General features: G+C 43.3%; 1 protein-coding gene across 2 annotated transcripts in view; it reads left to right on the top strand.

The window, feature by feature from the left end:
- The first annotated feature begins 812 nt into the window (after positions 1 to 812).
- The window catches only part of ZHX2 (zinc fingers and homeoboxes 2), a 216,191-nt gene continuing 202,751 nt past the window's right edge, over positions 813 to 14,252 (top strand). For both annotated transcript variants that reach the window (XM_069621569.1, XM_069621568.1), the window contains exon 1: positions 813 to 947. The gene's annotated coding sequence lies outside the window, so the exon portion shown is untranslated. The remainder of the gene's footprint in view (positions 948 to 14,252) is intronic.

Raw genomic sequence — 14,252 nt, forward strand, 5'->3', positions numbered from 1 at the left:
TAAAGACGGTCTGTTCGGAAGTTGCCGCCTGGACCCTGGAAAGCAGACGTATGTGTCCTGCCTCAGTGATGGTGTGCGTGCGCGAGTACAGGGCGGCCTGAGGCACAGGCTCGCCCATCACACCCGGGTCACAGTTCCACTACTTTTTTTGGTACACGTCTACCACTGGCTACAAGAAACACTCAAAGTACGAAAAATGTTGGCACCTTTTTTTTAAATGACAAAATGAATATGGTCCCTGCCAAAATATAGTGGGGAGCATCTCTAACAAGTCCAACACTAATATTACCTATAACGTATGGTTTTTTCACTCCAGTGCTAATCGGCCGGGAAAAACAAGATTTCCACTTTTGCTCTCAGGTGTTGCCAAAAGGTGTGCAGGGGATCACAAAAACATAGGCATTGATTTGCATGAACTGTTGGAATGGCTCTATCCAGGCGTCCCATCAGGCATATGCTGAGTGTGGTGCTCATGCCGCACGTGCTCGGGGATCAACAGTGAGCGCGCCTCGGCGCTGACACCTTGAACTTTCCCTCTGCCCGGGATGTGCACTGGGCACCGTGGCAGTTCTTGCGCACCTCTAAGCACACGCAGAGAGAGTGCGCAATGCCGGCGAAGCAGAGTCCGTCCGAGGCCTTGCGTCAGCGGCTCCCGCAAAGTGTCGCCCGCAGTATTGCGGACGCCTGGGCGGCGCGGCGCTGCGCTGCGTGCGGGTGAGCTGCCAACGCTGCGGCGACGCTGCCAAGGCGGCTGCTGCCGCTGCTACCGTATGCAAATGCGGCCGATGACGTCGCGATCATGTGGCTCTCGGCGTAGATTCCCCACTGATCGCGGTGGATTCCTCGCCTACTGCCCGCTCTCCGGCGGGTCCGAGTCCCCGCGATCCCCCGCGTTCCGCCGGCACCTTTGTCCGGAACAGGGCGCGGAGCTCGGAAGCAGAAGGCAGGTAAGAAAACTTGCACGGGGTGGGTGAGGGAGGGGCGGAGGGAGCACATCCCGAGGGGAGGGGGGCGAGCGGGCAGACCCCACTAACTTTCTGCGCTCTTGGGTCCTGGGGAGGGCTGCCAGCAGGAGTGCACCCAGTGCCTACGCAGAGACCCCCAAACTTTGGGGCCAGTGTGATCAGCCGAGGTTGGGGGGCGAGCAGAAAAACATGTCTACGTCTGCTGATGTCGACATCAGCAGCCACAGAAAATATGGCGTCCGCTGCCGACAGGGCGTTACGTAGAGCGGGGGTGTGCGGAGAGTGGGGGCCGCCTGGAAGCGCTACTCTCGGGCTGGGCGCCTGTGTCAACGGCAAGTGGGACGCGGGGGGTGGGGGTCCTAGCATGGTGGGACACTGGCCCCTGAGGTGTCCCCCCGCGGCGAGGGGCTGCAGCCCGCTCCCTGGTGACGCTGTGCTGCTAGAAGCCGTGACGCTGCCTGTAGCCGCCGCCCCGCCCCCTCCTCCTTCTCCTCCAGAGCTGCAGCAAAGTCAGGACACGGTGTGCGCCCGCCCGCCTGCCTCGGCTCCCCCCCTGCACGGGGACAGCATTGCCTGGAGACCGAGCACGGCGTGCAGACTAAAGTTTGCAACATGTACTGCCAGGATATGCTCGTCTACATAATGTGGCAGTCCTCGGGAGATTTTGGGAACCTTGTTTTGGTGTGTTTACCACCGAGACCCTGGGTGCTGTCAAAGTGCCTCTGTTTTCTGAGCCATTTCGACTTGTCACCCGTTTGTGCATGGGCTTGGCCTGTCTATTGGGAGATCTCTCTGTCTGGAGTTGTCGCCACCTGAAACAAAGTGCACCCATGTCCTCCTCACATTTCCATCCGTCAAATTGTATTTCGCTACTCGAACGGGGTCTTTTGGGGAAAGGCGTTCAAGTATGATACTTAAATGTAACGGTGAGCGCGCGTTTACTTTTAGGGCCGTGGTGTTTACGCTGTTCCCTTTGCTTAAGTGTATGTTCGCCCATATGAACACCCCCACAGAGCCTGTAACGATAGGGTGTGAGAGGCGGGTCCGACTTGGTTCTGAATCATGGACCTATTGCAGAGAGAAGGCATGCATCATTGCACACATGGACGTTTCAGCCAGTCCCTTGGCGGGTCTTTCGAGGTCACGGTAGAACACTTCCCTTTATAATGTTTGCAGACCCTTTGTTTTCTCCCACGTCTCTCGCCCCTTGATAACAGCCGCGAGCCCCCCCCCCCCCGTCTGGGGGAGATGCCAAGTGAACTTGTGTCTAGGAAGTGGGCTTCTGATTTGCTGAGAAATTCCACCTGAATGAGTGACTACAAAGCCGTGCGGGGGGCTGCTGCCATCAAGTGTTTCCTGATTGCCTTTTGTCCACTCTTCCGTGTGGCAATTGGAGCTTTGTACAAGTCAGCCATCGAGATTTTCAGGGCCTCCAACTGACGGCGATTGCACCCCACGTTTAATTCCCGCTGCTTCTACCCCCACCCCCAACTATTCAAGAAATAACAATAAGACATGGTTAACGTTATATTTCAAAGGTAAACGTCAACCATTGTGTGCACATCTACCTTCATACTCGGCATAGACTACTTGCCCCCAGAAACAAAGAACACCTAATCTAATAATACTGATTCTACGTTTCTTATTCGTTAAAAGGAAACCCGAGTTTTTCAATAAAGTTTTACTGACATGGTGTATCCGAAAACCAAGCGTATTTTTAAACATCCTGCAAAGTTTAGTTAAGTTACCTGCAAAAAAAATATATTGCTAACCTACAATGTGACACCCTTCTGTTACTTTAGCTAACAGAAGATTCCGCAAACATCATTTGTTTAACAAGTGTACTTTACGTTTAAAGACCACTGATTCAAAACGTGCATATCAAAGGTATTTACACCCTGAACTAACTCATTACTCCACAAGGGGTTTCACTGGCTTCTCATACCATCCTCCTGCATTTAAGCTTGAATGGCAGTTGTAAGTTAAATTGTTGGAAGATTGGTGGGCCCTAGGATGTGAACACTACTGCGCTTCGCTCTAATTTCTGGTGATCTGGAGATTATGTTCTGCAATTTCACAGGTTTTCTTGGGGATGGCGCCCACTCCTCCTTGGTGTAGTAAATGAGAAGGATCCTGGTTACCTCACACTTGGCATATCGAAAAGGATGAGTATCCACATGAGTTCAGTGTTATTTATTCATGTGAAGACATTTAGTCTTAGCCAACAAAGACTAAATGTCTTTCTAAGTTAAATTGTTGGTTCGCTGCAGGGGGCCATACGTATTACGGGGTTGTCAATGATAGTAAGTGGATACCTAAATGAGTGGCCCTGGCTGGTGAATTTAGGATTGAGCAAAGAGTGGCGTTTCATTTATTTTAATTTTGTCCTGAGTTAAAAGATCGATGCATCTTCTGCCTGACCTAGGAAAAACCTGTGACCTGGACGCCGATAGCTAGTGGGAAACAATTTACCAAGCGGAAGACTGAAGAGTTAATTACGCTATAGTGAACTTTTTGAAAGCTGCATTGGAGAAACTGGGGAGCCTAACACTACATACCTGCTCTTGAGCACTCCTATATTTCATTTTGAACTTGACTGGAATAATGTGAAAGATAGCAAAAAAAGTTTGTAATAAACTAAATGCAAATAAAAAAAAAATTATGTTAAAGGTGGGTGATTTGCTAAAGTAAATTTGGAAGGATATTGGTTGGTTGTTTAGGGCGGGCGCTACCTTCTTGAACCCAGGCGGGCGTGGAGGGGTTTGCATCCCCTGGCTGTCCATATTTGCTTGGACTAAAACCTCCATTGGCCCTAGCCAACACAGTCAATGGTTAGGGATCTTGGAGTGATAATACAAAAGCTTTGTCGAGCATCAGGTTGCAGGCCTATGACCAAGTTTTAGTAGGGTGCTGAACGCAGCTATGCGGGCAGTTGCTGGTATGGGAGGGTTAAGTGTTCTAGAGACGGAGCATGACATGGGGCAATAAGTCTGCTCTGAATGTCTGACCACTAAAGCGGAGTGAAGTTGTTTTGGAGCGTTAAGGTTGTATTTGTCTTAATGAGTGTCTCTCGGAAGTCTGACAGGGAAGTTGCCTGCAGAGGTTTTTTCTCTTTGTAATTTGATCAATGTGATGTGATTTTAAGTAAACCATAAGCATGTCGATTATTCAAACCGTTAGCTTATGATTTATGACTAAATAATTTCATCTTTTAGATGCAACAATGAATAACTTTTGCTCCCCTTTAAAAAACCTAACCAACATTCAATATATTACAGTTGGAACCGATCGAGTGCCTATAAGGTGGTGGTCAAGTATAACTTCAGAGACTGGGCATGAAGTATGATGGTTGATAACTGTCTAAGGGGGCAAAAAAGCTGGGGCCTATTTGCAGTTTAAGGTCGTCTGGGGATCGGAGGTATATCCGGACCTCCCGATGGTAGCAACATTAAAAAGGTGGTTTTCTAAGTTTCGTTTAGGCATCAACCCACGAGTCTCCCAAGTGGAAGAGTGGGTCTTGCCCCTCATCCGTATGCCCTCTTTGTGGCAAGGTGCGTGAGGATGAGGTATGAGGTGCATCTTCGGCTTTTTTTTTTTTTTTTTGCAAGGCCCATTCCCGGGCAAGGGGGCGTTGGATTGTGCCGGTTTGGAGCCACTTAGTTCAGCTCACAATTCCATCAGCTATCCAGTCTTGAATTGCTGCACCCAACCTGTATGTGCTAGCAGTCTCAACATTTCTTAGATCTGCATTTAATAAGAGAATGCTAGAGAATAGAAGAAGCACTATTTCGGCAGAGCAGTAGGTTGGGTGGGATGCGCGTATCAAGTTTTGTATCTACATAAGCTGATATTTTACATAAACTGATATTTTACTATTGTACATATAGTCTATGCCTGATGATTTTAAGATACCAAGAAAAATTGAGATATTAATGCGAATTTTGTTTTGAATGTTTTGTACTGTGAAAATTATTTTGATGGAGATTTATTTTCCAAATAAAGTTGATGATTATGACTAAATAATGTAAAGATGCAACAATGAATGTTTGCTCCCCTTCAAAAAACCTAACCAACATTGTTCTGTATTCAATATATTACAGTTGGAACTGATCAAGAAAAGTATTGTAATCTTAGTGTTACATGCTACGGATAGATGTCTTAACTATTCATGACTTTAATTCCTTACATAAATGACAAACCCGATTGTACTTCATATTTCCATTCTGACTGCAACAGTCACATTGGTTTCTAGGCATTTGACTTGACAAAGATTATGTAGTCTGCAATACGATCTATCCAGGAGCAAATTAATATATTTGGGTAAGATTCCAAAAGTTTGGAAACGTTTTTAGATACTCTCAATGTCCATCTGTTCTGTAATGCTTCAAAGTTCATACAATTATCCAAAATATAGCTGCTTTTTTTTTTCTTTTTCTCAAATTGTATAAAAGCTATTGTTAGTCAAAGTTTCATGCACTACATAATTTGTAAAAGAATTGGCTACCCCACTCTGTCCAACCAGGGATGGAATGGTGATTTACAGAATTATTGTGACAAAAGGCTATCACTTACAACTTTGGTAAGCCACAGTTATACAAGACATATCTTATACTTGATGCAAGGCAAAGGAACCATCCCACTCGATTGATACACAATCACAACATGACAGTTTCTTCAATAAATCCACGTCAATTTATTAAATGTTTAAGACCTTGGAAAAATTAAACGAGGGAGAATGAATCAACAACACATACATTAATCGTAATGCATCAACATAATATTCTCGCTCACTTCTTAAACAGTATGCTTTATATGGGGTTCATTGTCTTAGTCAAAACTACTATGTACACTTCAGCAGTTTACAGATGCAAGACTGTTATTTGACTAGTCTATTGTCAAGTGTCGACATGTTTCGGCCATTTAAGGAAATGAAACACTATCCCTAGTGTTTCTACAACCAATACTTTATACGGCCTTCTTCGGGACAGACAATTTCTTTTTCAGATGTTGGACACCTACTTTCAAATCCCCCGTAACAGGATAAGCACAATCTAAAAACAAACATATATACATTTAAAACAATGGTTCCATACCAAAAACAGAACTCTTTCTTTGTTCTTTGTCTAATTTATTTAAATGCATCGTATTCTCATATCATCTCACAATTACTTCACAATTTTATCACAATAATATTGTATCCATAAATCACACTAGCCTTTACTTACATCGTGGGGTAGCCAGTTTTCTCAATTTTGTATTTTTCTGATAACGTGTCTCCTGTTCTGAGATACTGGCCCCCCGAAAACAAAAATCGAGGGAGACTACCTTTGTAGAGATAACTACATAATTTGTAGACATAAACTAGAGGTAGCTTGGGACTTCAGCAAAGTTACTAAACAATTTCATTCCAAATTCTGCCGAACCGAATTGCCTGAATAGATAGAGCTAGGCATGCTTAATAAAGTGCCAGATCTTCCCTTACAATGGAATTGAAGGGATCTATAGCTTAATGTCCACTCCATAGACCATAATTGGTACCGTAATTAGCATGCAGCGATAATTGTTTTGTGTGCCTGGGCGCCAAATGCCGTTTCAAATTGCTGTATTTTAGCTGCAACAGGGAGGAGCTCAACTTTCACTTTCATTTTTCAGGAATAGTTTGCTTTCGTGTTGGTAATAAAGATCCCTAAATGGGTAAACAAAGATAGATTTTTTTTTTAATGGCAACACTAGCCAAGTTCCACTTATAGCATACATTATGTTTTTAGGTTCTTTGGGAAGGTAATTTGGGGGTACAAATGTAAGTTCACTTCCCGATAGTAGTATTTTATAAGCGAGTGAAAACGGAAATGTTTGTAATAATTAGTTCTTTCCACCTAGTTATTCATGCACGTTAAAAGAAGCAGGTTTACTATTATTACTGCCTGATTGGAAGGAGTAGTTTCTTCCTGTGGCACTATGTGCACTACTGGTCCAAAAATAGTTATGCCTTTCAAAAGCATGGGCACAACAAGGTGGTATCTGTTTTCCTACTTTTTGTTGGGAGTATTTTTTCTCCCTATTCGGAGGGATTAAAACTGGCTGATACACCCCTTATCTGTAAGGCTGAGCATGGTCTCCTTTTAGCATGTATAAAGGCACGTCAATGTTCTCTGAAGTTCTATTGGTGTCTGATCACAGCTGAACTAATTAATTTGCCTGCGATAGCCATATGACCTTGCTATTGCCAATTTTAAGAGGAAAGTTGTGTGACACTTCTAGGCTTTTTTTTAAATTCGGCAATACACATATTAAATGATTCAAAAAAGGTAGCGGGCACTCCTCTCCAGAAGGAACATGGCATGATAACCTGTTCTGAGATGAGAGTTTGCAGCACACGCTTTTTGCTCACTGTACCTTTCACAGATGGGAAATATCCATTTGCATATCAGTCTTTGTCCCGCCCACATGGGCAGTCCAGCACCGAAATGCTATGGCAATTCCTCTCTGAGCAAGAGTACCACAGCAACCCCATACACGTGTTTCAGCCTTGTTGGGCCTCGTCAGTGAGGTGAAGCTGTGCCTGTCTGAGCACAGTGAGCAGGGAGTCCACGTCTGATTGCCCCCAGGTAACTCAAGGTGACCAACCCCAAGTTCCTTGCAAATATTTCAAACTCTCATATCAGAACAGGTTATCTTGCCATGATCTTTCTGGAGAGGAGCACCTGCTACATTTTTTGGCACATATTAAATGAACCAGGGGCAAACACACCCCCCTGGTACATTACTTTTTGTCACTCCTCCTGACAGTCGACCACCTGCATTTAAATTATTTAATAATCACTGTTTTAGAGTTATGAAGTACAGTCAGCAATTTTAATCGCCTACAAGGCCCCATTCAATTTACTCCGCAATCCGTTGCAAATGACTGTCTGAAGCAGGCTTTGCACCTTCTAACCACCCTCTCAATGAAATGACATTGGACGCTGCTGTCTTGTCTAATTATAAACCATTTACACTGTTGATTCTCCATGCCAAAATCTTGGAATTTAATGTTGCTGGTATTTTTGGGTTGTTTTTCATCTTTTGTGGCTTCCACCCTTCAAGTGGGTGACCCCAGCCCCCGGCTGAAGGTGACGGTGTCTCTGCCTTTAATAGAATTGACCATAACATCTTGCTTGGTTCCCTTGCGTCTAATGGAATCTGTAGTATTGTGCTCGCTTGACTTCGCCAGATTCTTTCACTGTCCATGTACAAACCATGTTATTTCATCAGTTTGTTTCCCAAACAGAATATAGTTGGGTTACTGCGGGTTTGAATATATATATATATATATATATATATATATATATATATATATATATATATATATATATATATATATATACACGCCTGTGTAGGATTGCTAGGCAAGAATTTCTTTTTCAAATAATTGCAAACCCGAAGAAATTGGAATGATACTTTTATTAAGCTAACTATACCCTGTCCGGCAAAGACCACTATGTGTTATCATGCAATTCATTTCCTAAACATTTAAGTTGTTACATAATGCATAATTAAACTATTGATGCTATAAAACGCCATCATCTTGATGCTTTAGTCAAGTTTAGGTTAGTGTATCCAAATAGTGTCGAACTATATTTCATTTTGTTGGGGAATATGCATCATATTTACGAGTGCACACTTTGTACATGATCACACATTCTTTTGATGGCTAACCTAGTTCTGTAACTTGCTGGTTGCATACATCTGTGCAAATGGTGCACAACCCATGAGCTGATCCCATACTCCTTGACATTCTGGGGCTGATTCATGGAATTATTTGCGCCGAACAGGGATTTGTGCGCCATTCTGCTCGCAAATCCTTGTTTAACAAATGGGGATTTGCGGGCAGAAGAGCGCACAAATCCCGTTTTTCGGCGCAAATAATTCCATGAATCAGCTCCATTATCATCACCCCGTTGCTTTATATCTGCTACCCTGAAAGTGAGATGGCCGCAAACTACAATATTCCCCATAGTTTCCCCAGTTCTCTGCCTGCAACGCCGCCCGCTCTGCTTAGTGGCTTACTTTGTATTTGTATTTATTGATTTATAAAGCGCCTTACACCAAGGCGCTGTACAGTGGAACAACTTAGTACATAAAACAAACAATATAACGGTGGAAGCAAAATTACAATATGAACCATTCAAGAAAACAGTGAAAAGAGCAATTAGCTGAAGGGGGAGAAAAGGGGGGAGTAGTGGTGATAAGTTGGAGGAGGGAAAGGGAAGGGAGAGATTTCATTCATGTTTTCATTCCTCTTATATAATGAATACAAAGCTTACTAGATGTTTATGCAAAGTAGTGATCAAAAGTACCATCCAGTTTTTCTACATCGACTGATCCACAGCACTATCAAGCACTGTAGTTAGCCTCTCAAGCTTGCTTTGCTCTAAAACAATGATATATTTGCACCTTCAGGAGAGAGCTGGCCAAACTGTTTTTAGTCTTTTTATCATATCTATTTGTTTGTGTCCATTCATGCAGCTAACCTTTTACATTGCTCACCCACTTGAATAGTCAAGTAGATGTTATGAAGGGCGAGTACCGTTTGCAGGGGATGTTTTAAACTTTTATCTAACATTTACTTTGGAGTAAATGTCACACTTAACTGTGCATGGCTGGCCTCTTTGTGGCAGTAGTGTGCCAAACAAAGCAGGTATGTAGTGACGTGCACCATTTCTACTGAAAGCTTATTTAAATTTGTCGTTATCCGTTGCCGTATGTCGAGTGCATCTCTATTAGGTAGAGTAGATAAACTAAGTTACTTGACCTGCAGGTTTAGCAGAATTTTAAAGAATTTGCAAGGCCTGACTCCACTCACTTATGTCTTACTTCAGTGGTACACAAGAATCATGTATTGTTGCTCATTTTATGTCTTGGGTACGAGTACAACATTGGATTTTTTGACAACTAATTTATGCCTTGGAGTTACTCATGTTTGCTTTTCACATAATGGTACTCTGACATATTTTATGATACGATAAGAAAACAAGTCCATTCTGGCTCTGCCAATATATGCCGATATCTCAGTGTAAAAACATACTCTAGCTAACTCGGCCAGTAAAAACGCCATACCACAATAAGAAAACATGTCAAGACTGTCTGCACCAATATAGGCCAGTTTAGTCAAGTAAGAAAAGTCATTAAACTGGCTTTAGCAATGATGCAGTAAAAAAATGCAAACCTATCAACTATGTTTGCAACATAGTCGGTAGTCTTACCATGTAACGTTTGCAATGAAGGTTATTGTTTGTGGGAGATGGAAGCAACATTCTGGAAGGCCTATTGAGGACATTTTAACACATATGTGTTGAAGCATCTTGATTGGCGTAAGTGGACCACAGCTTAGGTGCAGACCAGGTGTGTTGGGTCTGCAGGGTTGGGATGGGAGTGTTCGTTTTTCTTGCAAGAATCTGATGCTAATACACCTTTGCCTGTTCATTCTCTGAGAGCTAATATGGTTGCTTTTTTAATTACATTGATGGTGCCTACCCAAGTATTTTATGTCCTGTGGTCCTTGATGGTGACGCAAAATAGCTGCCTTCCCACAGAAATGCGAGTATCGGATGGAGCAGTAACGAGCGACTGGACAATTAGTAGTGTTTTTGGACTGCGAGAAGTCCAAATGTATTACAATGATGGCCCAAATACTAGGCAGCACAGCACGCTTCAATATTTGGTCAAACAAAAAATTGTTTGTTTTATAATGTGTTAAATGGGAATGGCACTAGGGAATCAATATGTATAGCCACCTTACATGGTATAGAAACTCAGTGGACAGACTGTGCTCTTTCATAACCTGGTGTGTGGTATGCAACGTCTTCCTATTATACAAGTGTTCTCCCACAAACCTTGTTAAACTCATTGGGAGATTGGAACATGCTGAGACAAGTCCATATGGTATCTTTGTACTTGTTCACATGGGACTTGTGTGTTTGGCTTTATTTCCCTTTATCATATGATTTAACCAGGGCTCAAAATGTGTGCTCGCCACTAGCTATTGGCTAGTGATTGACTCTTGGCAAGTAAAAAATGGTGCGCTGTCTGTATTTGTAAAATTGAAGTGGCGAGTGACTTTCTATGTCTGGGTAGTAGCTTACAACTGATTTAACTTCACCCATGCTTGTTTGACTTGAGATCCTGTATAAGTCTTTGAAACCAACATGGAACAGAGATAGTTCCCCACTTACACAGTAGGAACCTAACCAAGATTGTATTACTTTATTTTCATCATTCCTCAGAATATTCATGTCTTTATCAAACTTGGGCTGATGTATGGGAATTCCTTTCCCAACACGTAACACACGGTCTGCTCGTACTGCTCTATTTGTACTCAGTATTGGCTTGCTTCCCAGCATGTATCCAATAAACTGGCTTGACTCTCTGTATCATAGTTGGTCTGGGATGTCGCATTTCAGGTCCAAGCTTGTGACTTGTGGATCAAGTCTCTTCTTCCAGCCTGTTGATCTTGAGCTAGGTGCTGGGCTTTGTTTCCCAGAATGCATCAAATTAGTTGGCTTCCGTCTTCGTCTTTATTATGCTTGGACTGCATGCATCATCATGTAACCCTAGGGGCAACAAGTTGCAAGCTACTAGCTAGCCATAAAAAGTCACTTGCCACATCACTTTATACGTACATGCTGCACACTATTACTTGCTCTCCAATAGTCAAATATCACCAGCTAGTGGCGAGTGCACATTTTTCACCCTGTTGTAACCTAAGTTTGAGGTTCTCGGGACGCTCCTATATTTCTGTCCTCGTTATTTCTGTGCCTCTTACACTCTTTTTCCCTACGGCCTCTCTGTGCATCTCTTCTCTCTCCAATTCTTAGTCTTGGGCTCCAGTGTTCCCTTCTTCTGCAGTGCTCACTGCCATGTTTTGGCACTAGCGTCGTCTTCTAGGTTCTCTGGTATCTATCTGGTTTTCTGTGGCCCATGCACGGTTTGTCTCGGCTTACTCTGACAGCCGCTTTCCAAATACCAAAATAAAAAGTTGATGAGCAGGATCCAAAAGCAGCTCCTGAGTATCGGGCGTCACCCACTGAGTAGGAGCTACCTCCTAGGCAAAGAGGAGCTACAAAATAGTGTGCCGCAAATTCAACGTGCACATGACATACTGTGTGAAACACTTGTGTATAGGCGCGTTATAAATGCCACATCATATCATATATCATTATCTATAGGGCTCCCGGTTTGCTATGTATTTCAGATTTGTATGCATAAATACAAACGGAAATTATGTATTTCCTGTCTGCATTTACATTTAAAAAAAACATAAACGTGGAGAAGTATGTGTTCCCATGCTGCAGCCAGGCCTTGCTGATCAAGGCCGTGCAGTCTGGCAACATGGAACGTGTAATAATTAAAAGAAGGTGACTTTCCTTCCTAGACAGTTGCCTCCGGAGCAGGGCCTCCTGATGGACTGCTTGACTCTTGTTTTCTGCGCTGGATTTCCAATGCACGGCTCTTCCATTAGCAGAACAATAGTGATTGGGGCATGGATGGTTGGATTGACCATTGTCCCCCGATAGTTCATCAGCATTACTAGTTTATTTATTTTATTTGACACTTGTATAGCGCACAAAACCCTGAGGTATCTAGGCGCTTTTAGCTTAAGAATAAGATAACAGTAAGTGCTTCAGGTTGCAGAAAAGGAAGCGTAAAAGGTGAATTACAAAAATTTGCAACGTGCAAAGGTAAATACAGCTTAAACCAAGTGCAAGAGAATAGTACATGTTGATCACTTCTATTAGGCCAGACTCATGTTACCAGCCGGCAGCAACCAATGTGTATTTATAGGTTGTCCCAAATGCACAGAGTTAAATTCACATAGTTGTGTTTCTCCGGCATCAGTTGACCCAGGGAGCCAAAAGTAGCTCCTGGTTACTGCTGGTTTTAAGATAACCAGGCTCTTCTAGGCCACAAGCAGGAGCCAAATAGCTCCCAGCTTCCTCAAATTAGAACCCTGCTGTTGATGATGAAGAAGGGTGTGGTTCTGAAGTATGCCACAAGGAAATTGCGCTTCTTTCCCAATTAAACGCCCATAGTGCCTTCCTGGTGCTATGGGTGTTCAATTTTAAAAATAAAAAATCTTTTTATTTTGCAGCACAATCCATGGTGGCGGGCAGAGACTGCAGTAACGGTACTGCTGCCTGTGTTAAGGGACCCTTGTTTCATTTGGGCCTTTTAACCTGGGCGACTGGTTACCAGTAGGGTTAGCCCTTTGCCCTAGTGCTTAATATTAAACCCATCTCTCCCAGTGTGTGTGTATGTGTATATATATATATATATATATATATAATTTGATTTTGTTCACTGACATAACGTAGGCCAGGTGGATTTGTTCACTTACCGTCAGAATATTAAAATTAAAAAAAGCTGCCATATACCTAGACGTTAACCTTGTCATATGTTCTTAAAAGTACTTTCCTTGGGGTCTGGTCTCAGCTGATGGTGCACATACATGGGGAAATGAGCAGGTCTCAAACGCACACCGCGTGCATGCAGCATCCCACTGTAGGAAGGAAAATCCTTTTCCAAGATGGCCACCATGGAAAGGGAAGGCGGGGCTCCGAATTAGATGCCCACAAACATCTAATATGTTTGCATACATCACAGAACTCTCCTGGACATCGGAGAAGAAAAACGCCTGTTTTTTGGCTTTTTAAGGCCATATCCCATCCCATCCTCATCACCCCTTACCTCCCCAGAGATTTATTCATTAATTTGAAATGTGCAATTGCGTGTTGAATATGTTTTTTATCACAATGTTCGTAGGCAACGGGTGCTGTCCGCGAATCCAAGATAGCGAGTGTTTCCAAAAATGTGACGCACCTCACTCTTTTCACCATCCAAACAGTGGATGCATGTCCGATGTCCGCAGGCATCACGCCGCCCTTCGAGGTAGTCGGAGGCTTGTCCGCAGACCAAACACGGAAGTAAGTCCGCGGACTGAACCCAGTTATTACAGTTTTATTTATTTTTTTTTAATTTTTTTTTATTTTTAACCTACTTTCTGGTTGTTTAAAAAAAAATACTGGATGCATTTACACCAAATTTACAAAAGAACGCTTTCGGGAGCAAGCCGCCGCTCATGTAAATACGTCCAGCGGTTTGGGTTGCAGACGTGAACAAGTTTTAAGCTGCCTAAAAAGTGCTCTTCCTACGGGTTGAGCAACTAAAGTGCCTATCTCTATCCGTGCCCGCTGTTGCTCAACCCATAGGAAGAGCAGTTTCTGAGCGGCTTATAACTTTGCTCCCCAT

Source organism: Ambystoma mexicanum, chromosome 5q (genome assembly GCF_040938575.1).
Source record: "Ambystoma mexicanum isolate Mex_15411 chromosome 5q, UKY_AmexF1_1, whole genome shotgun sequence".
NCBI lineage: Eukaryota > Metazoa > Chordata > Amphibia > Caudata > Ambystomatidae > Ambystoma > Ambystoma mexicanum.